Source organism: Schistocerca piceifrons, chromosome 2 (genome assembly GCF_021461385.2).
Source record: "Schistocerca piceifrons isolate TAMUIC-IGC-003096 chromosome 2, iqSchPice1.1, whole genome shotgun sequence".
Lineage (NCBI taxonomy): Eukaryota > Metazoa > Arthropoda > Insecta > Orthoptera > Acrididae > Schistocerca > Schistocerca piceifrons.
In genome coordinates this window covers 488,093,315-488,121,252 of record NC_060139.1, presented here as the reverse complement: position 1 = coordinate 488,121,252, position 27,938 = coordinate 488,093,315, and positions in this window count along the sequence as shown.

The window sequence follows — 27,938 nt, the reverse complement described above, 5'->3', positions numbered from 1 at the left end:
TGTAAACGTGAATGGCGATAGCACGGCCTTATTTCACGTGGAAGGTGCCTACGTCTTACTTTTCGTTACGCCGTCGTCGGCAGTGTTATGTTACAGCATCATTCAACCACATTCCACGCTGCTAGCCGTGCAAAATGCTGTGCGGTGTTTCAAATATTTGGGGACGTTATCTTACACAATGTAAGCAGATAAGAAGCGTGAAAATACTCCCGTATGTAAAGAGCCACAACTGACTTTGCTTATCTATGCACGTTTCTGTAATCTTCCTCTTTGATATTCGAAGAAGAAAAATGAATTAAAACCATTTACCGTAAGCCGCGGAAACGGTTGCATGAAAAGGATTTATTTTCCTGGTAGTAGAACTCTTGGATGCAGAAAATGACATTTCGTGTGTTGGTGCACATGGTGGTAGTACTATTGCCCGGCATAAGTGTGACTGAAATTTCTATAGCTATTCACAGAGTTCGTCATTAGCAATATAGAAATCACTGTAATTAACATTTGTTTAGATAAACGACTTGAGCACTCACTTAAGTCATAAAACCTAGATTTTTCAGGAGAAAGGGAAAACGTTTATAAGCATGTTAAAAAGGCGTTTTGGCTGTGTAGACAGTTAGTGAAACATATAAAAAATGCGAAACTACGCAACCAAATCAGTAATCACCATCTTAATAGTAAAAAGTTCAATGAAAAAATTGTAAGAAGAGGTTTTAGATGTACTAGCTGATTTGAAGGAAGTAGTCCTCTATAAAATGTGTGCTCTTTTTATCCAAAAATTCAAACCTTGCCAAAAGTATTTCTTTTTGGAGGCAATAATCGCTGTTCTGGTCCCCGCAAGACAATGAGGTCCATGACAATGACACTGTCTCGCAATCTTGATCTCCGCCCATGTTTAAAACTCCTTGAATGTAAGGGTTTTTGATAACCTGATCCATGATGCTGGTTTTTCGTTAGGGTTGTATTCAGGAATTGCTCACTTACCCTTGCCACATTATGTACGTTTTCGGGCTTCATGTAGACAACAAACAATGATTACACATGCCATGCAGCTATTATCATGTTTGTAAATGCTTTTTTCACTATTGCTTTACACAGCTTCTTCCTTTTCTCGACAATGCCAAAATCTGTCAAAAGCCACATTATAGTGGCCAACATCAGAAATTTCAAATCAACTGTTTGCAAACAGTTATTAGCTACAACCTGAATATGTACCATAAGCATCAACCGAGGCTCGTTTTATCCTACAAAATTATCACAGAAAATCAACAGACCTTTCTCATCAGTAAATTCAGCTAATGTTATAAGACTTAACAAAGAAGACCCGATCTTTACCCCGTCTTGATATGCCCTCGTGCGACAAATACATGAAATTTTGTCCAGTAGCACTAATATGTAGGCGAATATTGTAGTTGTACAACTGTCTGCTGATGAAACACATTAGAATCGCTCAACCGTGATGTAAATACCATTTGCTGCAAGTCCATAAAGAAAAGCGCTCAGATAATATTGAAGGAGTTCGAGATTTAGTGTTGTCGAATTCAAGGGGCTTTGTGGCGTTTTCTGTTTATCGTAGACGTAGTTCTTGTCATGTTTATTTACATGCTTTCCTCTCAGTCAAATGGCTAATTCATTTCGGTAGTAACACAGACAAAACTACTGTTGTGAGCACGAAAACAATAAAAAGCGTGAAGGTTGCTCTTGGCCAGATTACTATGATGTAGACTGACTGCCTTCTCTGTGCCTTATTGTCCGCAAAAAACTGATTTTCGTTTCTTTGTGATATGCTTGCCCTATCTACGATTCAGTTGTACAATGTTTGTGCGCACTATGAAGTTAGATCTACAGTGGCTTCAAGAAGAATCAAATAACTATTGGTTTCGTTAACCTTGTTGTTCCAGGATTTCCATTCGGGAATATAAGAGATATTGTTGCCGTTACTTTCTTCATTCTTCCCTAATCTCTTAGCCGAGCGGTTCTAGGCGCTTCAGTCTGGAACCGCGCGACCGCTACGGTCGCAGGTTCGAATCCTGCCTCGGGCATGGATGTGTGCGCTGTCCTTAGGTTAGTTAGGTTTAAGTAGTTCTAAGTTCTAGGGGACTGATGACCTCAGATGTTAAGTCCCATAGTGATCAGAGCCATTTGAACCATTTGAACCTACTATCTTAGAACGGAAGGCTTGAAGCGACCAATCGAGATCACGTTTCACGTGGATTACAGCGCCAAAAGGCGACATACGGGACACATTGTCCTGGGTAAGAAAAAAGATTAATTCATTATTTATTCCTTAATATGTTGTATCGTCCTACGTAGATCAGCGATCAGCTTGACTGGCTGCTATGAGGAGGACCCGGGCTCCATTCCTGGGACTGCCAGGGAGTTTCCTTTGGTGGAAAGACTGGAACTGGATGCACTGACCCTCCTGAAGCCAACTGACGCCCGCACAGTAGCTCAGCGTGTTCGATTAGGGAATTGGCCACCCTCTGTACTAAGAAAAAAAAAAAATGTGAGTGAAGTTCTCCTCGGTGGAATTTGTAAGATGTTACGCGACATCCTCACAGAACCACTGACGAAAAACGACGAAGAAACAGATCGAACGAAAGAAGACAAAAAATGAGGGGCTACTTGATAGAGAGGTAGCGGCTCCAAGTCCAGAAACCGGACAACTACCGGGACAGTGGTGTGCTGACCCGCGCCACTTCATATCGCATTCAAATGACGCTACTGGCAGAGGAAGTCACGGCGGTCGGTTGGTCCCGGTTGGTCTATCCGGGCCAGAAAGCGGAGCTTGTCTTTGCTTTGGTTCAAATGACTCTGAGCACAATGGGATTTAACTTCTGAGGTCATCAGTCCCCTAGAACTTAGAACTACTTAAATCTAACTAACCTAAGGACAACACACACATCCATGCCCGAGGCAGGATTCGAACCTGCGATTGTAGCGGTCGCGCGGTTCCAGACTCAAGCGTCTAGAACCGCTCGGCCACTCCGGCCGGCTGTCTTTGCTTTATTCTGCTGTATGTGGGATTAGTAAAGTAATACTTTGCTTTCTCCCTGTTTCTATTTTAGTTCTGATGATGGGCAATGTAGGCTGATATCGGTTACCCTTTTGAAATGATTTATGATAGTGGCAAATGAAAATAAATTGTTAACAATTTAATCAGTCTTATACAACGATAGCAAAATGTCAGTCTTGCTATATTTCAATGTATACAACTTAATCTCTTCATCTATTTGTCTTTTTGCAGTTTTAAACTTTTTTTTACCTACTCTTGCGCCTTAGGACCTATATGGGAGGGAGACGAAAACCGTAGAGAATTAAAGAACGAGACTTTGAGCTGCTAACGTGCAATCCAACACGTCTAGAAGGAAAAGTCGAGACCTAATGTTTGGCCCTGTAAGGTTGTAATGTGTTTAGTACCAGACCAAGGGGATACGTTTCCAGTTCTTCGTATGCACCAGACTATAAGCTGTGGCGCTCCCTTGCGGGCTTGGTCGCTGCTTGCGAGTACGCAGCAGGCAGCGACCACGACCGCGTGGGCCGCTCAGGCATCGCCCACGTGCTCCCGCGTGGCATCCGCTGACGTCACCACACTTGGCGCCGCCCGCGCCTCACCGTCTACGGAACAGCATCTTCCAGCAGCCGGCAGCGCGTCTGCGGCCTGTGCTAAGAGCAACACAGACGTGCGGCCGTCTTCCGCGATTTCCATCTCTCACAGTCCGGTGGCACTTCTTACTGCCCAAGTTATTATCCTAAGCCGAGGCTGAAGCCATGCACCAACCTGGTCACTAAGGAGTACACAAACTATTTTAGCTCCATTGGTGTGCAGGAAGACTTCGGTGGTAGTTTTAATCACAACCATTGCCTTCAATCCATTTCAGTTATGAGTCCTACAGGCGTGTGCAGCTATTTTTATTGTTGTGCACTTATGTTGACAGCTTTATGGTCGCCGTAGCAGTCGCTATCGGAAAATGAAAGCGTCAAATGTTAACCAAACAAATTAAACCTGCAGTGTTTAGGCCAGTCGGAAGCCGATGAATGATCCCTACGTATGGCCTGCTGCAGCGCAGCTAAGTAACTAGCGAGAACAGCTTACAAAGGGTGATTTAAAAACCTCATATTCCTGTAGCAGAAGAAAATTTCCTATAATCATATATCCGGAAATCAACACCTGTTCAAATTAGGGTACATCTGTCCTCCCATTCCCATCTCTCTCTTATGTAGACGTAGACACTATAGGCAGCACTGGACGTGGTTACCACGTTTCCTGACACAGCCTTCAGTCCTTCTTCGCAATTAATCGTGCGGTCTATCAATACACCTGACTACGTTCGGACCTGCGTCACACGCATTGGCCACAAGGTCCTGTAACGTCTGCACTTCGTCAATACCTATAAATGTCCCCCATAAACAGTAATACAAAATTTTTAGGTCCGATGAACGGGAAGACGATTCTACCGGTCGTCCTCGATCAATCTATCGTTCGTAAAGCATTGCGATGAGGTAGTGTCGCACTGTCTGTAGAAAACAGGGTGGTGCCCTGTCGTGCATAAACCACAGTCGTTGACTTCCAACAAGGGTAGCGTCCTCCAGTTTTTCTGCTAATTCGAAGCAGAGAAATCGGCGACGCACAGCAATGTTGTTGTTGGGGGCTTCAGTCCCAAGACTGGTTTGATGCAGCTCTCCGTGGTACTCTATCCTGTACAAGCCTCTTCATCTCCGAATAGTTATACATTTCAACCTGTTTACCGTACTCGTCTCTTGGTTCCAAAAATGGCTCTAAGCACTACAGGACTTAACATTTGGGGTCATCAGTTCCCTACACTTAGAACTACTGAAACCTAACGAAACTAAGGACATCACACACATCCATGTCCGAGGCCGGATTCGAACCCTGCAACCTTAGCTGCAGCGCGATTCCGGACTGAAGCGCCTAGAACCGCTGGGCCACAGCGGCCGGCTTCTATTGGTCTCTCTCTGCAACTTTTACCCCCTACACTTGCCTTCAATACTAAACTGACGTATCTTTGATGTCTCGGAATGTGTCCTATCAATCGATCGCTTCTTTTAGTCAAATAATGAGAAAAATTTCTTTTGCCTTCAGTTATATTAAGTACCTCCTCATTAGCTACGCGATCTACTCACCTAACCTTCAGTATTCTTCTGTAGTGCCACATTTAAAAAGCTTCTGTTTCTCTTCTTGTCTGAACTACTTATTGTCCAAATTTCACTTCCAAAAAAGGGTACATGCCAGACAAATACGTTCAGAAAAGACTTCCTAAAACTTAAATTTATATTCGACGTTTACAAAGTTGTCTTCTTAAGAAACGCTTTCCTTGTCATTACCACTGTACATTTTATATCCGTCGTAAGTTATTTTATTGCCCAAATAGCAAAAGTCATCTATTTGCAGTGTCTCATTTTCCAAGCTAATTCCCTCAGCATCGCCTGATTTACTTCGACTGCATACCATTACTCTTGTTTTAGTTTTGTCGGTCTTCATCTTTTATCTTCCTTTTAAGACACTGTTCATTCCGTTCAACTACTCTTCCGCATCCTTACGGTGTTTCTAACAAAACTGCAATGTCGTCGGCAAAGCTCAAAGTTTTCATTTCTCCTCTTTCAACTTTAATTCCTTCTTCACTTTTTTTGTTTGCTTTACTGTTCTCTCAACGTACAGCTTGAATAACATTGGGGATAGGCTACAACCATGTCTCACTACTTTCTCAATTACTGCTTCTCTTTTATGCTCTTCGACTCTTATAACTGCCGCCTGTTTCCTGTACAGATTTTAAATAATCTTTCGTCTCCTGCATTTTACCCCTGTTGCCTTCAGAATTTCAAAGAGTGTATTCCATTCAACTTTGTTAAAAACTTTCTCCAAATCTGCGAATGCTATAAATGTACCTTTTGCCTTTCCTTAACCTGCCTGTAACATGACTCATAGGATCAGAATCACCTCGCACGTTCCATCGTTTCTCAGAAACCAAAACTGACCTTCCTCCAGGTCGGATTCCATCAGTCTTTCCATTCTCTTGTTAGCATTTCGCAGCCATGACTTATTAAAACGGCAGTTCCGTAATGTTTGGAATTGGAATTATTACATTTTTCTTGAAGTCAGAATATTTCTCGTGTCTCATATGTCTCGAGCACCAGGTGGGACAGGATATCAGCAATTCTGCGGGAATGTTGTCCACTGTAGGGGCCTTGTTTTGAATTGGGTCTTTCACTACCTTGTGACTTCTAGCCATTCGTGCTTAACCATTTCGTACTTGCTGTCAGTCTCATTTCTTAGACGTTCGTTTTTGCTTTCACCTACTTCATTTTCTACACAGCAATATGTTTGGTAACGCGTATGGATCAATCAATCTCTGAATCACAGTTCATACCCGTGCGTTGATACTGAAGTGATCGTGATGTCTTACCTCCATGACTACTCGAGGGTTTGCATATGCTCGCACGTGTGTATTATCGTAACGAACGATGCCATCTGCTCGTATCTCAACAGTTATTGGTTTCCGGATATATCATTAAAAGAACTTTTCTTCTATTTTTGGCCAATACTACCACATGTAAAAGTATATAACACTTTTTAACACCATTTATGTGTACTCTAGGATTGAAATGAGTACTACAGCACTGCCGGTTCGTGCCCAAGTCATGTGGTGCTCACTCGGACGCAGTGCGCAAGAGAGAGGGCGAACGAATTTCACACATCGTGACAGAAGACGCAGAGGTTGGTACTTCCTCGCCTAATGACACAGCCGCCTGCTCAACTCGCATAGACATGTGGCACTCAAGCGAATGCCCATGGGCCTTCGAGTTACAATGTGCACAGACTCGATGCTTTGCCAGACGCTGTACACAGCCTTAGTCTCAGAGGGCGACACACGACAGGCAGTCTCAACGTCACGCCAAACTTACCACGGTCAGCTGCCTCGTAGATAGCGCACGTACGACGAACTACTTCGTGCTTCCACGGATTTTAAATAGTCCAGTAATCCGGCAACAGTTACGTCTGCCACCACAGTGAGCTCCGAAGCCCGCAACTATTTTTCCACATCCGCCAAATACTTCACAGGAAGGCATTGATTGTTTGTTTACAAATTATGACAGTATACACGTGATGTGTTACGACAGCGAAGGGAACCTGTGACAACTGGAGACAGTGCCACAAGTACCTCCAAAAAATCGTAACACAACACACACGCACACACACAAATGTCATACTAACAAATGTAAATCCACCTGATGATGGAGATTTAAACCTTTGAAACGCGTCGTGGTGATAAATAAACAGTGACTGGTAACAGTAAATTTGTTGCTTCATTTAACTTCAGTAACAGTCACGGTAAAGCCTAACCTAAATTGTTCGCATTTAAAGATAGCATAGTATTTGCTATTTATCCTATTTGTTTGACCAGAAGCGGGCAGAGACAAATAACAGATACAGCTGCTCACCATAAATGCATGCTTCTCTTCGAAGAAGACTTAATTTAAATAACCACTGCTCATTCATCTTTTCTCCGCTCCTTAAAACAACTTCGTCCGCAGCTCGTGGTCGAGCGGTAGCGTTCTCGCTTCCCGCGCCCGGGTTCGATTCCCGGCGGGGTCAGGGATTTTCTCTGCCTCGTGATGACTGGGTGTTGTGTGATGTCCTTAGGTTAGTTAGATTTAAGTAGTTCTAAGTTCTAGGGGACTGATGACCATAGCTGTTAAGTCCCATAGTGCTCAGAGCCATTTTTTTTAAAACAACGTAATTTTTTTCACAACGTTCAACTCGAACGTTGACTTCCTTTCCTAACATCTGTACAATCTAAATTTGACTCTGAGCGATAACTTGACGTTATCCCTGAACAGTGACATGGTAATGCATCGCACATGAAATGAGATGATCGTATGACATTTTGAACAAGAGACCACATCTGGGGGTTTTCCGGCCTCCTACTACAAGTCTTCGTATCTGACACCACTTCGGCGACTTGCGCGTCGATGAAGATGAATCGATGATGAGGGCAGCACAACACCCAGTCCCCGAGCGAATAAAATCTCCGACCCGACCGAGAACCGAACGCGAGTCCGCTCAGCATGCCGGTCAGCAGCGCTGACCACGCACCTACAAAGGCGGACAATGAATCGCATACACGTAGTGTTTACACCTTAAAGCGTTATAACTGACAACGGAATCAGAGTCTGCACTTTCATTTGTACTGATGAACATCGAATTATACACTGAAGAGCCAAAGAAACTGGTACGCTTGCGTAATATCGTGTAGGGCCCCAATGAGCACGCAGAAGTGCAGCAACACAACGTGGCTTGGAGTCGACTAATGTCTGTAGTAGTGCTGGAGGGAACTGACACCATGAATCATACAGGACTGTCCATCATTCCGTAAGAGAACGACGGGGTGGAGACCTCATCTGAACAGCACCTTGCAAGGCATCCCAGACATGCTCAGTAATGTTCATATCTGGGGAGTTTGGTGGCCAGCGGAAGTGTTTAAACTCAGAAGAGTGCTCCTGAAGCACTCTGTAGCAATTCTGGACGTGTGGGGTGTCTCATTCTCCTGCTGGAATTGCTCAAGCCCGTCGGAATGCATAATGGACATGAATGTTTGCTGGTGATCAGACAGGATGTTTACATACGTGTCACCTGTCAGAGTCGTATCTAGACGTATCAGGGGTCCCGTATCACTCCAACTGCACACTCCCGACACGATTATAGAGCCTCCACCAGCTTGAACAGTCCCTTGCTGATATGCAGGCTCCATAGATTCATGACGTTGTATGCATACCGTACACGTATGTCCGCTCGATACAATGTGAAATGAGACTCGTCCGACCATGAAACATGTTTTCCGTCATTAACTTGCAAATTTCGGTGTTGAGAAGCCGAAGCGAGACGTAAAGCTTCGTGTCATGCAGTCATCAAAGGTATACGAGTGGGTCTTCGGCTCCGAAAGCCCATATCGATAATGTTTCGTTGAACTGTTCGCACACTAAGACTTGTTGATGGCCCAGAAATTTGCGGTAGGGGTTGCGCTTCTGTCACATTGAACGATTCTCTTCAGTCGTCGTTGGTTCCGTTCTTTCAGGATCTTTTTTCGGCCTCAGCGATGTCGGAGATTTCATGTTTTACCGGAGTTCTGATATTTACAGTACAGGAAACCGCAAAAATGGTGAGATGGTGACATAATGGTCGTACGGAAAAATCCCCACTCCATCGCTACCACGAAGATGTTGTGTCCCATCGCTCGTGCGCGGACTAAAACACCACCTTCAGACTCACTTAAATCCTGATAACCTGCCATTATAGCAACAGTAACCGATCTAATAATTGCGACTTGTTGTCTTATATAGGCTTTGCCGACCGCAGCGCAGCCTGTGAATGTCTCTGTATTTGAATGCGCATGTCTATACCAGTTTCTTTGGCGCTTCAGTGTATACCGTCCGAGCAATAAATATCTGTACTCTCCAGTTTTCCACAACGTTCTAGAAGAGGACGATTTCTTTTCTTTTATTTCCGTTTCATTTCTCTTCTTGAAGAAAAACGTGATCCCGAGAGAAACTGCGCCGTCTATTTGCGAGTTGAAAAAGAGCTGTGACTTTTTCAGATGTTTATGTGAGACTGCCGAGACGACCTAGCGGGACTGGTGTGTTTCCCAGCCGTTTTCACTCTTGCTGGGCGATACGCAATTAGAAAGATGGCAGACGTCGTCGGCGAAAGTTGTGCGACCAGAACTTTTTCTGCTTCTCCTGGCCTAAAAAGGAAAAGAGAGGGCTATCTCTACTCGTACAGGTATCGTCAGTTTTTCTTCCTTTTTTTACAGCCACTACTGATCGAAAAGTAGCTCATCTCTAAGTGCTTTTCCCAAGTCCTCTAAAGCGACGGACGTGGACACGGTAATGTGGAAATTTAAGCGCAGCTTATGTCAACAGTCAGTAACTTGATGAGCACGTTTTGCAGCATTTTTAGCATTTCGTTTATCTTCGGACAACTTTAAGTTATGGCGTGTAGCTACAACACTTTGAAAGGTACTAACGCTACAGTACGTAACCTGCACTGTAAATGGGGTGTAGCAGTACGATATCAGTTCTAACGAGAGAGACAGTTTCTATCTGCACAACAAAACTTGCTTGACGGGTGTCTTTCATCTCGTTTCAGATACGTAGGACCATATGATGCGTGACTTCAACAGGTGGTGTGGTCGACGGCGGCCTCAGCGTGTGCAAAAAACTCCTCTTACAGGCAACAGCGCATTAAATGTCAGGGTAAGGAGCGTCCAGCTATGAATTAAACTTTCCTCGTGTTACAAGATATTGCATAAGCATCTAATACGATTAATTTTTTACTTTTCTTTTGTGAGAAAGCCTCGAATCACTAAATGCTGGTTGCAGGTGTCGTCTTCACAACATCACGAATACGCAATAGCTGATGTTTTCTGCTGCTTTCAATCTACAAATCTTTTCTTTTCTTGCTGACAGCTAGTGAACAAGATTTGTTTGTATTATTTTAGATTTTTGGGATGCATATAGGTAAAGAAAAGTATGTTTAAAGGAAAGCAATTTAATTTATTCTGCCTCTTGCGCTCCATAGACATCTGGTAGTGTGCTTTTCACAATATACTGCTACTTAAACGCTGATGAGTGTTCTTAAATTCTAATTTTATTGGTGTTTGAAACCGTGAAAATGGTGAGATGGTGTCATGGCGAAGAAACAAGAAAAAGTGTGAGTGAAGAAATCATGGATAAGACCAAAACGTCCCAATTAATGACGAGACAGTCGTTGTGTCTGCGCCGCCGATACTTGCCAGAATGAAACCGTTGTGTAGCGATTCTGATACGAAATACGCCATTAGACAGAAATCATTCACTCAGTTTTCAAATATGTTGCAACCTTTTCTAAATACATACAGCTTTTTAAAAAAAGTTTTCCTCCACTGACAGAGCGAAGCGATGATCAACTGAAGTAAGACTGCTGCTTTTGACGCAAAAACGTTTGTACGCCCAGCTGGAACGGTGTCATGGCTGGCGTTTTGAATTCGGTCTCGTGTTCAGTGAAGCTGATTAGAAACTAAATGTAAATGCCCAAGCTCGCAGGTGTATTTGTGACACTCATAATCATTCCGCAATCAAATACGTAATTAGCTGTGTTTAGTCATACGAATATTACGCGTCTTTTGATGTCAGCTGCCCGCAGCCTGAATCAGTTACGCGGCGCGCAAAGTTTAATTTAGGAAGAGACTTAGGTCTCCTGTGTCATCATGAAAGCCAACATGAGCTGTGAGCCACTCGCCCCAAAACTTAAGTCATCAGACAAGAAACGAGGAATGACACATTCTTTACGACAATCAACTTGTATTTGAGAGAGTCTTGAATGCTGTTCGATCGTTCTTGTGCTTTATCATTTCGTATGATTATCGATATGGCACGTTCAAATCAGCGACAGTTTCTCTAATATCTAATGGAAACAATGTCGACGAGAAATTAAGTTATCATTTCCTTTTTCTCCATCGTCCTATTCTTAAGTCTATACATCGTAACTGTAACTTTCTCTGTTCCATTTCTTTTAGGTATTCCTGCATGTCGCTAATTATCTTCTGGCTCTTTATTTAGTAACCCTGTTACTTTCAGTTAAAGAATTCTTCAACCTCAGTTTTCTCTCTTTAGCACAGACTGGTAATGCCCAGATAATGGTATGATCCTCGACTGCAACGTGATTTTTGACCACAGTTTCAAAAAATTGGAAACAATAGGAGAATACTGGTGTTTATTTGTAGTATTCAAACACTTATCACTTTTCGAGAACAGCAGCAAACGGTGGACGGACTAAGTCTTCTTTTATTTGCCTATTTAATTTAGTTTTTTGGTCCTATGCATGGTGAAAGTGAGAGAGTCAGATTTTTTCAACCTTTGTTCTACTTCTACGTTTATAATAGCAGGGATAAAAAGTTTAAAATCCACTGTTGCAGAAACCGAAATCGGTTATTTCAGAAACAGGCCAATTTTAGTGATTTTAAAAGTGAGGTTAAATTGGTGAAAGAACACTATATAACAGAAAACCGGTTGTTTCAGAGATATCCCTCGTTCGTATTGAGAACGCCCGTAGATTATTCCATGAGAGTCACGGTTTTGCATAAAAAGTTCGTGTTAAATGCAGCTCTGAGCACCTTACTGAGATTTTCTGTGGGCTTTTACTGACTCACCAAAATCGCTAGAGCCGAAGAACTGGCTACTCATGTCACCAATGAGTCTTGAATGCAGTACAGTTTTCGCGTGGACAAAAAAACGTGCTTTGGCAGGCCGTCGGGTGAGAGGTTCCACTTTAACCGGAGATGCGGTGGCGGCCATCCATCTTTCTCAAGTGGGCCAATACGGGGAGAGCGCGTGAAGGCGGCACTGAGCGACGCGGAAGGGTGTGGGTGGGGGAGTAGGGGTCACAGCGCACAGGTTCACGCCCACGTCCCCTTCGCCTCTAGCCCAGCGTCCCTGCATTCCTCAGGGCACGTCTGCTCTGCAGTGCAGCTGAGTCTCAAAAAACAGCGAGTCTCTCTTCAGTAAAGAAGACTAAGACACACACCGCTGATGTCTTCTGATTTTTGTTTTTATCGCCCGATAATGAATGAGTCTTAGACCGCACCTCGGCCATTTTGAGCTGTGATTTCGAAACTACAACTGTTAATGATCAAAAAGATAAATTACAACGATTATCTACATCAGTCACTTTTATTTTGTGTCACGACGCGTTTCGAGAGCTTACACCCTCATCTTCAGGTGGATCAGTGGATCACATTCCACTTTTGTTTGCTGAATTTAGCCAGTTCTCTCTTTTGAACTTCATTTTGCTACAAACAGAGTTATAATTTGCTCTTTTTATCGTAATAGTACAAAGGAATTATAAATTTTAAATAATAATAAAGCTATTTATAAGAAATTCCAGCAGCAAGAACCCTGACATTCGTTATAAATATACGTCATCGTCTTTATAAAGCACAGAAACACGAAAGAACAGCACCAACAGTCTAGAGATTGGACAGATGTAGAAATACAGTGCCTTGTAAGTCATCATTACCAGCTTAAATTGTGAATCGAAGATACAGAATAACATACATATAAGGGCTAAATTTTTACAATCTTTTTCTTAAATACCATTATGGAAAAAATTATATTCAGCATATTTGTTTGTTAGTGTATTGGTTTAGTTATCTGTGAGTGGTTTTCGTGATTTAAGTTACGAAAGAATAGATGCATAGAAAAAGTTACTGCCTATCATCTGGTATGTTTGAGAAGGTCCTAAGGAAGTTCACTGCCACTGTCTTAGCTTTGTCATTGAGTATATTACTGGGCATTTTTTCTGTTGTGGATGATAATTTCTAGCCAGCCGCTGTGGCCGAGAGGTTTTAGGCGCTTCACCCTGGAACCGCGCTGCTGCTACGGTTTCAGGTTCGAATCCTGCCTCGGGCATGGATGTGTGTGATGTCATTAGGTTAGTTAGGTTTAAGTAATCCCATAGTGCTTAGAGCCATTTGAACCATTTTTTGATGATAATTTCTACTTCTTCTTCGTGGGTCAATGTGTGGACCTTCTTTACTTTCTGTGACACTATTACATTATTCAAAGCATTTCTTGTGTCGTTAATGCGAATAGTTATGTTAGATTTATGGGGAGTGTTGCGGATGAATTCGTTTTTGTGTTCCTTAAATCTAGTTTGGAAGCTTCGTCTGGTCGACCCACATACTATATTGGGCAATCATCGTATTTTTCCTGGTAGACGCCTGGGTTCCAAAATTCGTCTCTGTTGGTGTTCATGTTGTGTGGCAGGCTATTATATAATTTATTGCTAGTGGAAAAAGCAACCCTTACATTTTATGATCTCAATACATTAGCAAATTTCTGAGAAGTGGACTCAAAGTAGGGAGTGCATACTTTTGCGATGTCTGTCTGACTGTTGCTCTCATTATTGTTTCTATTTGTTTCCTAACTTTCTTGGACACTTTGTCTCTGAGCGCAAGTTGAAAACAATTTGCAGGTGTTATGTGTTTAATTATTCCAATTTCACACTGAAGCATTTAATTTCTCAATGGCATTCTTTGTACTCTGTGTAACATGTATCTATATGCTGCTGATATGTGTTTGTGGGTGTGGCCTGAAGATGCGTGGATGTTTGTGATAATAGGTTATCTGTGCATGCTAAAAATATGTTTACTTTTTTTTCAATGGTGGTGAGGACAAGAAAGTTTACTGAATTCTGAAATTCATACTCACCTGTGAACTGAACGTCTTTGTGCCCTCTGTTGAATGCTTGAGTTCGTGAATACACGTCTTCATGTTTTTTTTTTCCTCTTCTCTGTTATTAACAATGTATCATATGCATCTCTTTAGTAGAACTTAATGTCATGTAAAAATGTTACGTTACTGTTAAGTAAATTTTGTTCAAGGTGGTTTAGCAAGGCGTCTGCTATGGTCTTAGAAAAGCTGGAGCCCTTTGCTAGACCATTTGACTACTTGTATTCTTTGTCACTGAAAAAGCGAAACAGTTGTAACTTAGCACTGTTTCGCGCAAGTCAATGAATACAGGTACGGAGATCTGATATAACAATGCTCAAAAACCTGATTAAGTCCTCACCTTTGTTGCTATACCCGGCACAGGTAATTTGCGGAATCAAGTAAGGAAGGAAGATAAGTTTCCAATACTATCTCGCCTTTTGCACTAAGCGATTTTGGAACACACACACAAAAAAAAGCGTACCACGAAGAAATGGAACGAAATCTGTAGATGTTCCGAACAGACAAAAAAATGATTACAATTTCAGAGACACTGGCTGATTACACATGTGTATCACATCTACCGATTTTCGTTCCATTCCGATAATTCCTTGTTGTTGCACCGACGTTCTTTTGCTTCAGAGTGTAGAACACGAGAAACCCGAATCTTGAGGGCCGGACGTGGCTATGAATTGCCTTTCTTCCGAATGCGAATCCAATACCTTAGCGTAGCACTAATTTGTTCAGTTAACTGACAGTCACCTCCAATGAGACCTGGCAGGCAAAGTTGGTAGTATTTTCAGAGAACGTCGTTCACGTATTCATAATTGATTGTTCAAACAGTTACAGTGATCTGTATCACGTAAAATGCGTTCGCATGTAATAATAAAATCATGAGAATCGAGAAGGTATGGGTTTCAGTCCCGGTCGGACATACGATTAGAAAATATAAATGGCAACAAATAATATTGCACCATCAATCTATTCTGTTCGCTCATCCAGAAATCAACTAGAGCAGCTGCCAATAGTAAATTCCGTTTCTGTCCCTTCAGAGATCAGATCGAGTGAAGAAAATATCGCTGCCAAAATAAAAAAAAGTTAAGTACACTGCTGCTAAAAATATCAATTTAATGTACTCAAGTAACGATGTTATCAAAGGAGCTGTTAACCAAACTTGCCTCAAAGCGCATTTATGGTGGCACCGTTCTTCCGTGAATAGAATATTCTTTTCTACGAGGGCATGGTGAAAAGTGATGCATCCGAATTTTTTATGTGAAAATTCATAGAGCTTTTTAAATAACATAAAGATTATTAACATTACACATATTTATTCTTCATGTCTACATATTTATTTCTCAACATAGTCTTCCTGGTGACGAACATACTTCTTCCATCGAGAAACCAGTTTGTTAATACCGTCGCCGCAGAATGTTGGTCGGAGCCACAACCTCTCCTATGCTTGCACCGCGTCACCACTTTCAAAGTGAAGTCCTCGAAAGTGTTCTTTACGTTTTTGGGAACAGATGAAAATCGCATGGCACCACGTCGGGACTGTATGGAGGTTTATTGATGGCAGTGAACGCAGGACGTCGGATTGTTGCAGATGTGGTATCGCTCGTGTGTAGTCTGGCACTCTCATGCTAACGGAGAGGGTTGTCCACTTGTGGACGAATTCTTTGAATTCGAAACTCGATTACAGCGCGCTGTTTCTCGCGCATCGACATAGTTACATTACACACCGCCACGTTACAAGCTACAATTTGGAGCCTCCTAACGACTGAGCGCTGCGTGTATGTAGACATAAAGAATAAAGGTGTAGAATGTTAATAAAGTTTGTTTCATTTAAAAAGCTGGAAGGGTTTTCACATAAAAAGTTCGGAGGCGTTACTTTTCAGTACGTCCTCATAGTGCTAGAGATCTGACCTCCGACGTAAAATTGCGGAACGGTGAAGTGTTGTTTTAGACGAACATTTGCTGTCGAGGAACTCATCGACCTGCTCCTTGTAATGGCGAAATCGAAGTGAATCACAGCGTCGGAGTTCCGTACGTAATAGGCAGCTCCGCTCAGTGACCCGCATGTTAATCGACATTTACAAGAGCGCCGTAATGAAACGTAATGGAGTGATACGCTGCGTCACGCCGAGCGGGCGAGTTCGTGAGCTGCAGGCATTACTGTCGGCAATGCTTCCAGCCACTGCGAACTTCCTTTCCAAGAAACCTTGCAGCGCCGGCGTAAGTTCTTTGACTGCAGGTAATGTAGGTTCTATCGCGTGCGAAATAGATATTGGACACTCCACTTAACTTTGGCATCTGCAACAGCTGTAACGTAGCAAGAACTGGTGGTGCTGGTGTTTTCAGGCGCCGGCCGGAGTGGCCGTGTGGTTCTAGGCGCTACAGTCTGGAACCGAGCGACTGCTACGGTCGCAGGTTCGAGTCCTGCCTCGGTCATGGGTGTGTGTGATGTCCTTAGGTTAGTCAGGTTTAATTAGTTCTAAGTTCTAGGCGACTTATGACCTCAGAAGTTAAGTCGCATAGTGCTCAGAGGCATTTGAACCATTTTTTTGTTTGTTTTCAGACATACGTAGTAACATTCCATTGAACAAAATTCCATCATTTATTAGACCCAAAGATTTAAACAGAAAATTTATTCAAGAGGTGAAGCCCCAGTTAGCCTTACAAGAGAATCGATAAAACAACTTTTGTAACACATTGCTCTCAACTCTGAACAAATAAAGTTCTTTCCTTTAAGAAAACTGTTAAGATAAATGATCAGGGAAAATTTCAGTTTAAACTTTCATCTCCCCTTTATCTTTAAGAAACAACTAATATTCACATAGCAGCTAATGAACCAGCTTGACACAAGTGTACTAGGAATCAACCAAAATAACTTTCAAATTATGCACTGGGTTCACCTTCCTGAATTTAGAATAAACAATTTTAAAGTGCCCTCAGATAATCTTTACCTAAAAAACATATCCCATCAACTAATATGGAAGATAGAAATCGCACGGATCTCACTAGCAATTAGTAAGACAAGATTTATATTTACGCACTGAGTTCACCGTCATGCATTTCGGAATAAACAGTGTTAAAGTTACCACAGGTAGTTGTTACGCAATAGACAAGTCCATTACTACATTAAATTGATAGCTCACATATTAACATTACCCATATATAGGCGTCGTCTCAAAATGTGAACGACACCAAATGAATGACACGATACAGTCCTCAAATGAGTAACACATAAAGTAATAAATATGATTCTTGTCAAGGCAAACTCACTCAAATCCACATAGGCTAAACAGTTGCAAACTGCCATCTCGACCAACATCACGGTTTTCTAATGTCTCTGTTGGTTGATCATGACCACGGGAAATCGGCTGGTAAGCACTTGTCGGTGACAATAAACTTCACCAACAGCAGTACACTTTCAAGATATTTCATTTTGTTCTGAAAGTAACCAATTTCGGCAACGCTTTTAACTAAATAAACGTACTTATCGTGTAGAGCCATCAAACACTGGATATCGTGAATTCCAGTCGTTATACAAATGCTCCCCTCCCCCCGCATGAGCCATGGACCTTGCCGTTGGTGGGAAGGCTTGCGTGCCTCAGCGATACAGATGGCCGTACCGTAGGTGCAACCACAACGGAGGGGTATCTGTTGAGAGGCCAGACAAACGTGTGGTTCCTGAAGAGGGGCAACAGCCTTTTCAGTAGTTGCAAGGGCAACAGTCTGGATGATTGACTGATCTGGCCTTGCAACACTAACCAAAACGGCCTTGCTGTGCTGGTACTGCGAACGGCTGAAAGCAAGGGGAAACTACAACCGTAATTTTTCCCGAGGGCATGCAGCTTTACTGTATGGTTAAATGATGATGGCATCCTCTTGGGTAAAATATTCCGGAGGTAAAATAGTCCCCCATTCGGATCTCCGGGCGGGGACTGCTCAGGAGGACGTCGTTATCAGGAGAAAGAAAACTGGCGTTCTACGGATCGGAGCGTGGAACGTCAGATCCCTTAATCGGGCAGGTAGGTTAGAAAATTTAAAAAGGGAAATGGACAGGTTGAAGTTAGATATAGTGGGAATTGGTGAAGTTCGGTGGCAGGAGGAACAAGACTTTTGGTCAGGTGAATACAGGGTTATAAATACAAAATCAAATAGGGGTAATGCAGGATTAGGTTTAACAATGAATAAAAAAATAGGAGTGCGGGTAAGCTACTACCAACAGCATAGTGAACGCATTATTGTGGCCAAAATAGACACGAAGCCCATGCCTACTACAGTAGTACAAGTTTATATGCCAACTAGCTCTGCAGATGACGAAGAAATTGATGAAATGTATGATGAGATAAAAGAAATTCTTCAGGTAGTTAAAGGAAGACGAAAATTTAATAGTCATGGGTGACTGGAATTCAAGAGTAGGAAAAGGCAGAGAAGGAAACATAGTGGCTGAATATGGATTGGGGGAGAAAAATGAAAGAGGAAGCCGTCTGGTAGAATTTTGCACAGAGCATAACTTAATCATAGCTAACACTTGGTTCAAGAATCATAAAAGAAGGTTGTATACATGGAAGAATTCTGGAGATACTAGAAGGTATCAGATTATATAATGGTAAGACAGAGATTTAGGAACCATGTTTTAAATTGTAAGACATTTCCAGGGGCAGATGTGGACTCTGACCACAATCTATTGGTTATGAACTGTAGATTAAAACTGAAGAAACTGCGAAAAGGTGGGAATTTAAGGAGATGGGACCTGGATAAACTGAAAGAACCAGAGGTTGTACAGAGTTTCAGGGAGAGCGTAAGGGAACAAATGGCAGGAATGGGGGAAAGAAATACAGTAGAAGAAGAATGGGTAGCTTTGAGGGATAAAGTAGTGAAGGCAGCAGAGGATCAAGTGGGTAAAAAGACGAGGGCTAGTAGAAATCCTTGAGTAACAGAAGAAATATTGAATTTAATTGATGAAAGGAGAAAATATAAAAACGCAGTAAATGAAGCAGGCAAAAAGGAATACAAACGTCTCAAAAATGAGATCGACAGGAAGTGCAAAATGGCTAAGCAGGGATGGCTAGAGGACAAATGTAAGGATGTAGAGGCTTAACTCACTATGGGTAAGATAGATACCGCCTACAGGAAAATTAAAGAGACCTTTGGAGAAAAGAGAGCCACTTGTATGAATATCAAGAGCTCAGATGGAAACCCAGTTCTAAGCAAAGAAGGGAAAGCAGAAAGGTGGAAGGAGTATATAGGGGGTCTATACAAGGGCGATGTACTTGAGGACAATATTATGGAAATGGAAGAGGATGTAGATGAAGATGAAGTGGGAGATACGATACTGCGTAAAGAGTTTGACACAGCACTGAAAGACCTAAGTCGAAACAAGGCCCTGGGAGTAGACAACATTCCATTGGAACTACTGACGGCCTTGGGAGAGCCAGTCTTGACAAAACTCTACCATCGGTTGAGCAAGATGTATGAGAAAAGTAAAATACCCTCAGACGTCAAGAAGAACATAATAATTCCAATCCCAAAGAAAGCAGGTGTTGACAGATGTGAAAATTACCGAACTATCAGTTTAATAAGTCACAGCTGCAAAATACTAACGCGAATTCTTTACAGACGAATGGAAAAACTGGTAGAAGCCGACCTCGGCGAAGATCAGTTTTGATTCAGCAGAAATTTTGGAACACGTGAGGCAATACTGACCCTACGACTTATCTTAGAAAATAGATTAAGGGAAGGCAAACCTACATTTCTAGCATTTGTAGACTTAGAGAAAGCTTTTGACAATGTTGACTGGAATACTCTGTTTCAAATTCTGAAGGTGGCAGGGGTAAAATACAGGGAGCGAAAAGCTATTTACAATTTGTACAGAAACCAGATGGCAGTTATAAAGAGTTGAGGGGCATGAAAGGGAAGCAGTGGTTGGGAAGGGAGTGAGACAGGGTTGTAGCCTGTCCCCAATGTTATTCAATCTGTATATTGAGCAAGCAGTAAAGGAAACAGAAGAAAAATTCGGAGTAGGTATTAAAGTCCGTGAAGAAGAAATAAAAACGTTGAGGTTCGCCGATGACATTGTAATTCTGTCAGAGACAGCGAAGGACTTGGAAGAGCAGTTGAACGGAATGGAAAGTGTCTTGAAAGGAGGATATAAGATGAACATCAACAAAATCAAAACGAGGATAATGGAATGTAGTCGAATGAAGTCGGGTGATGCTGAGGGAATTAGATTAGGAAATGACACACTTAAAGTAGTAAAGGAGTTTTGCTATTTGGGGAGCAAAATAATTGATGATGGTCCAAGTAAAGAGGATATAAAATGTAGGCTGGCAATGGCAAGGGAAGCGTTTCTGAAGAAGAGAAATTTGTTAACATCGAGTGTAGATTTAAGTGTCAGGAAGTCGTTTCTGAAAGTATTGGTTTGGAGTGTAGCCATGTATGGAAGTGAAACATGGACGATAAATAGTTCGAACAAGAAGAGAATAGAAGCTTTCGAAATATGGTGCTACAGATGAATGATGAAGATTAGATGGGTAGATCACATAACTAATGAGGAGGTATTGAATAGAATTGGGTAGAAGAGGAGTTTGTGGCACAACTTGGCTAGAAGAAGGGATCGGTTGGTAGGACATGTTCTAAGGCATCAAGGGATCACAAATTTAGCGTTGGAGGGCAGCGTGGAGGGTAAAATTCGTAGAGGGAGACCAAGAGATGAATACACTAAGCAGATTCAGAAGGACGTAGGTTGCAGTAAGTACTGGGAGATGAAGAAGCTTGCACAGGATAGAGTAGCATGGAGAGCTGCATCAAACCAGTCTCAGGACTGAAGACAACAACAACACAACATACAAATGCTTCATACGCATACGTGACAACTATGTGGCGGTTTAACGTCGCTCAGAATCCACCATTCGGCGAATGGCGGTATGCACCAATTCCAGCGAACTCCTTCATAAAACTCTTGACGCACACTCGATCCAACAACGACATGGAACCTCCGGTTGACGCCCAAGTGCCCCGACCAGTCCAATGGATCACCAGGGCTAAGACTGCAGCCACTCTTCATCAGCCGTCCCTGTCGCAGTGAGAACATTACGTCGTCCAGCTGCAGGAAGGTTCTTGCGCCCTCACGCTGCCAGCAGCACGGGCGTGGCCGATCCTGGAGCCACGTCTCAGTCACTGCGGACGCTGGAGGCACCACTCGGCGGGAATTCAAAGAGGCGGCCACTGGTGACGGAATCGAACCGTCACAATAACCACGTTATTTTGTTACAACAAAATCATTGTTCAGAGACAGGTTGTTTTGTCCAACGGACTACGACTATTTTTCCTTTCGACGCACTGGGAGATTAATGTGAGACAAATTCAGTGATGTGACTCATTTGTGAATCAGACAAGAAATTACAGAGTAACAGTACTTTAAACACGGTGTTTTTTGTTTTATTCCGCATCTTTGAACGGCGCAACATCCGGAAGTTTTTGCGAGCCCGACAACTACAGTTTGATTTAAATTAGATGGCATCTGACTGTTAGGTTCAAATTTGCAGTGATATCGCGACAAGTACAGCCTGCAAGCATGAAAAATTAAGTGTCCAGACTGATAGATATTACGACGGAGGCATCATGAGATATACAGGGGTTCAGCTTCAAGTTTGAGTCTCGGTCATAGATTTGAGTGCATTATGTCGGAACTAAGTGACTCCGAACGTGGACTAATCGTTGAGGCGAAAAAACATCATTCCCTAGGTCACAGCGCGGATTAGTGGTTGTGACAGACGGTCATTCAAGAGATATGTGACGAAAAGTAAGAGAACGATAGCTGCAAAAATCACTGCAGAACTGAATGTCACACTCGCGAACCGTTTTAGCAGTAAGACAACACGAAGGGAAGTCCTAAATTGGGAATAGCAGGGCAAGCTGGTAGTCCAAAACCACTCACCGGCAATGCATATGACCATAACAGAAAAAACGTACTTCCGAAGCCATAGAACCTGGATTAGAGCGTAATAGAAGAAAGTCGTTTGATCGGACGTGCGTTGCTTTACTGTGTTTCCAACATCTGGCGGAGTTTACGTCCCAAGAGTGAAACAAGGCAGGGTTTTGGCAATGATTTGGACATCTACATCGTGGTATTCCATGGGTGATATTGTGTTCAAAGACGACAGGTTCCCTGTTCCCAAAGCTCGTATCCTCCAGGATGATTTTGTGAGCACGAGGATGAAGTGTCACATCTCCCCTGGCTATCATGATCAACAGATCTTAATATTATTGAGCTTTTTTGGCGTACTTTGGAGCGATCGCTATCCACTTCCATTATCGCTACCTGAACTTACCACTATTTTGCAGGAATAATGGTGTAAGGTTCTCTTGGAAACCGTACGGGACCTGTATCCATCCATCCCCAGGCGACTGGAAGCTGTTTTGAATGCGAAAGGGTTTCCTACACTGTATTAGGTACATTGATGCGGTTTTGGTGTTTCCATATTTTTTCCCAACTACTGTACTTCGTTAACCAATCAGATGTCAGAAACGTATATTGAGTGAACTCTAAGCATGTGTAACTACGCTCGTGGTGAAGGAGATAAACAGAAGGTACCTTCCTTAAGCATCGTTACACCAGTGTGGTTTTGAGATATATTATGTGACATATTGACGTTCACACTGAGTGGACTGTGCCTTCTTGAAAATCGTAGTACATACGAGGAACATGTAACGCTACACATGGGGAGAGCTGCGAGACACTGCAGCTGAGAGCAATCGTCGAAGAGCTCAGTAAATGTACCGCGAACGCTGCCTGTGGGAACGTGTGGCACATTTACTGCAGTCCACGTTCTAATGGGCAATACTGACCCATCAGTGTGAGTCAAGTGAAATACGTACAGACCTCTGCTTGTGCTTACACCTACCTTTGAGGAAGACGTACTCTTACGCATTGAGAATGGGCACCACGTAAGTAACAAGCAATTGCCGCTGGGTTCGATGTTCAACTCTGAATAAACAGCTGCTTCCTTCTTCTTGTCACACGACAGTACATACGCTGGGACCAGACGATTACCCACGTCGGCTTGAATTTGTATGCCACAGGTTAACGAAGACACTCAATTTCTAGAAACGATTCTGATTACGAATGAGGCTCAGTTTACTCGCGAAGGCATGTACAAATGTTATAACTTTCATGCACTGGCGGATGATAACCCTCGTACAACTGTCAAGCGAGGTTGTCAGAGATAATTTGGAGTGAGCATGTGGAGCGGTATTGTGTGCAACTGCTTGCTTGGACTGTACTCGTTGTCTCCAAGAGACAGTTGGTCAATACATAAAGTGTTCTAACAAGAGCACCTGCCGACGTCACTGGACGACGTAGCCGCAGGTATCCAAGGATGTGGTTCCAGCATGACGAGACCCGACACACTTTGCAGAACCTGTACGTGCAGCATTACCCAGAAGTTTCGACAATCGCTGGAAGGGCTTCACCCCGTCAGACTTCTTTCCCCGGAGCTACATGGTACCCGGACTCGGAGGAAGAATTAGCTGCAATAACTTTTGCAGTTTCCACACATACCGGGTGAACAGAAAGTCAGTATAAATTTGAAAGCTGAATAAATCACGGAATAATGTAGATAGAGAAGTACAAATTGACACACATGCTTGGAATGACATGGGGTTTTATTAGAACCAACAAAGTAAAAACGTTCAAAAAATGTCCGACAGATGGCGCTTCATCTGATCACATAAAACAAATAGTGGGAAAAGCAGGCGCCAGGTTGAGATTCATAGGAAGAATTCTAAGAAAATGTGACTCATCGACGAAAGAAGTAGCTTACAAAACGCTTGTTCGTCCGATTCTTGAGTATTGCTCATCAGTATGGGACCCTTACCAGGTTGGATTAATAGAAGAGATAGACATGATCCAGCGAAAAGCAACGCGATTCGTCATGGGGACATTTAGTCAGCGCGAGAGCGTTACGGAGATGCTGAACAAGCTCCAGTGGCGGACACTTCAAGAAAGGCGTTACGCAATACGGAGAGGTTTATTATCGAAATTACGAGAGAGCACATTCCGGGAAGAGATGGGCAACATATTACTACCGCCCACATATATCTCGCGTAATGATCACAACGAAAAGATCCGAGAAATTAGAGCAAATACGGAGACTTACAAGCAGTCGTTCTTCCCACGCACAATTCGTGAATGGAACAGGGAAGGGGGGATCAGATAGTGGTACAATAAGTACCCTCCGCCACACACCGTAAGGTGGCTCGCGGAGTATAGATGTAGATGTAGATGTAGAATAGCAATCATTAGCATAACAAAGTAAGACAAAGCAAAGATGATGTTCTTTACAGGAAATGCTCAATATGTCCACCATCATTCGTCAACAATAGCTGTAGTCGAGGAATAATGTTGTGAACAGCACTGTAAAGCATGTCCGGATTTATGGTGAGGCATTGGCGTCGGATGTTGTATTTCAGCACCCCTAGAGATGTCGGTCGATCACGTTACACTTGCGACTTCAGGTAACCCCAAAGCCAATAATCACACGGGTTGAGGTCTGGGGACCTGGGAGGCCAAGCATGACGCAAGTGGCGGCTGAGCACACGATCATCACCAAACGACGCGCGCAAGAGATCTTTCACGCGTCCAGCAATATGGGGTGGAGCGCCATCCTGCGTAAACATTGTACGTTCCAGCAGGTGTTTATCAGCCAGGCTGGGGATGATGCGATTCTGTAACATATCGGCGTACCTCTCACCCGTCACGGTAGCAGTTTGCTGCCCAGCGCCATCTGTAGTACATTTTGTGAACTTTGTTTTTTTTTTTTGGGTCTAATAAAACCCCATGTCATTCCAAGCATTTGTGTCAATTTTTACCTCTCTATCTACATTATTCTGTGGTTTATCAAGTTTCCAAATTTATACTGACTTTTTGATCACCCTGTACATTAAACACGCAAAACAAGTTCCATCTAGTCCTCACTGTAGTTTATGTAGCTCATTTTGAAGATTTTTTTGTACCACTGATCAGAATAAAGGACTGAGACAGTTACAACATAGTTTTATTCTCCACCATAGCAAATGATTTCCTAGACACTGCAATTCCAACGATAAGCTGCTTAACAAAATCTAGCATGTTTCAAAATTCCTATTAAAGGCTTCCAGGGGTGTAGAGGACAATTAGTTGCTAAGGCTTTTATGAGGAACCAATGTCCAAAACGTACCGTCTGGATATAAAATAAATTCGAAGATCGGATCACTTTCAAATCCCAACGTTTCACTGTACGCCCGCAAAATGAGAAAAGGGCGTCGTCATCAGACTCTGTTGTATGGACGACCTCAGTACGAAGAAGAGAACCCTTCGAATAGGAATCTAAACGTTTCCCATGTTGACTATTGTAATACACACAGGTCGGAGCCCATTGTCTGCGCTGCGTGCGTAGCTGAAGCGGGAGATTTGAATGTGATCCGATACCCGAACTTATTCTAGACGGAAACCGTACATTTTCGGGTATGTGGTCTTTATCAAAACTTTATCTAGTCTTCTCTACAACCCCTATGAGCCTGTAACAAGACTTGTGAAACAATCTGCCTCTGTTGCTGTCCCAATCATCATATATCTCAGTTTGGGCTTTGAATTTCTGAACGTCCTGCATATCTCTAATGAAAGTAAACCTAAGCATTTTCAAAATATGCCGTAAATTTTAATCCGAGAAAAATTTATGTTACCTTTTTAGAAACACATGGAAGTTTCTCGTCAAGGAAACAGCTTTAACACTGTTTCTCTAAAATTACCTAACTTACTGAAATACTTTTTTCCTTGAGTACCATCACAATGTGCTTGGCAAACGGATCATTCCAAAGTTGTATAACATATAAACTTCACTAGGTGTGGGCTTCAGAAAATGGCGTTTTCTTATGTCGCTCATTAATCATCACTCTATCTCCTACTAAAATCTACATCTACTTATATACTCCGCAAGCCACCGTAAGGTGCATGGCGGAGGGTACTCTGTACCACCAAAAAGTCATTTCCTTTCCTGCTCCACTGGTAAACAGACCGAGGAAAAACGACTATCTACGTGCCTACGTACGAGTCCTAGTTTCTCGTATCTTATCTTCGTGGTCCTTATGCGAAATAGATGTCGGCGGCTGTAGAAAAAAAAAAACAAAAAAAAAAACAAAAAAGAGGTTCAAATGGCTCTGAGCACTATGGGACTTAACATCTGAGGTCATCAGTCCCCTAGAACTTAGAAATACTTAAACCTAACTAACCTAAGGACATCACACACGGTAGTGGTCGCGCGGTTCCAAGCTGAAGCGCCTAGAACCGCTAGGCCACACCGGCCGGCGGCAGTAGAATCGTTCTGCAGTCGATTTCAAATGCCGATTTCTAAATATTCTCAATAGTGTTGCTGGAGAAGAATGTCACCTTCCCTCCACGAATTTCCATTTGAGTTCCCGAAGCATGTCCATAATACTCGCGCGTTGTTCGAACCTCCCGGTTACAAATCTAACAGCCTGCCTCTGAATTCCTGCGTTGTTCTTAAGAGTTCAGAAATACACAGAGGGTGTTTCAGAAACACTTTTACAAAGATTATGAGTCGGTTCCTTCACTGAAACAAGAAAAAAATTCCTAGTAAACATGACCCTATAATGCATATCTTCAGAGCTGCGAGTAGTTGCTCATCTTCGTTATTGTGAAATACATCTCTTCCGTAAACAAGCAAAACTTTTGCATCTGGAAAAGTTTGAGAATAAGGAGGTAGAACACGACGGCGAGAGCTCGAAATGGTGCCCATACCATGTGCTCCTGCAGGTCATACAGGTCGGAGCACATTGTCACTGCTGTGTGCATAGCGTGAAGGGGCAGAAACGAAAAAGATCCGATCTCCAAGTTTGTATGAGATCCAAAAGATACATTTCCGGACATGGGATCGTAAACAAAACTTTATCTCCTAAGTATTCTCTACAACCCCTACAAGTCTGAAACAAGACTTTTGATACACACTGTATTTCTTGATGTCTCGTTCATCATCTGTCAGGTTGCACACTGAATTTCTGAACTTCCAGCATAGCTCTATAGTAAAGCTAAGCATTTTAAAAATATGTTTTAAATTTTAATTAGAGCAAAATTTATGTTGTCTTTTTATAAAGCAAGATATGTTACCTTTTTATAAACAGGTGGTTGTTTCTCGTCCAGGAAACAGCTTCAGACTTGCCACACCATATATCGCAGATGCGCTAATTACCAAAAGACATCGCTTGGCTACAAATCATTCCGAAGTTGTATTTGTGTAGCTGTCGCTAAGTATACAATAAAATATACAGTAAACATAGGTTCTAAAGTGCATGCCTTAAGGTATGCATTTTAGAGCCTATGTTTACTAAACGTTTTTTTCTTGTTTTGGTGTAACGCACTTGTCCCCAAACTCCTCAAAAATATTTCTGGAACGTTCTGTATATGTAGAGATCTCTACATTCGTCTCCAAACATGCCGAAAACATTTTTTTTTTGTCATTTTAATTAGGACCAAAGTCACGTTTTTTCCTGTAAACAGGCGAAATTTTCAGTTCTGGAAAAGTTTCCGACTTGAGAAGAAGCAGGCAGAAGCTTTGTGCATCGGAGGAGCCGACACAGTGGGAGTCGAAAACGTCAGAACAACTCCCAGTGGC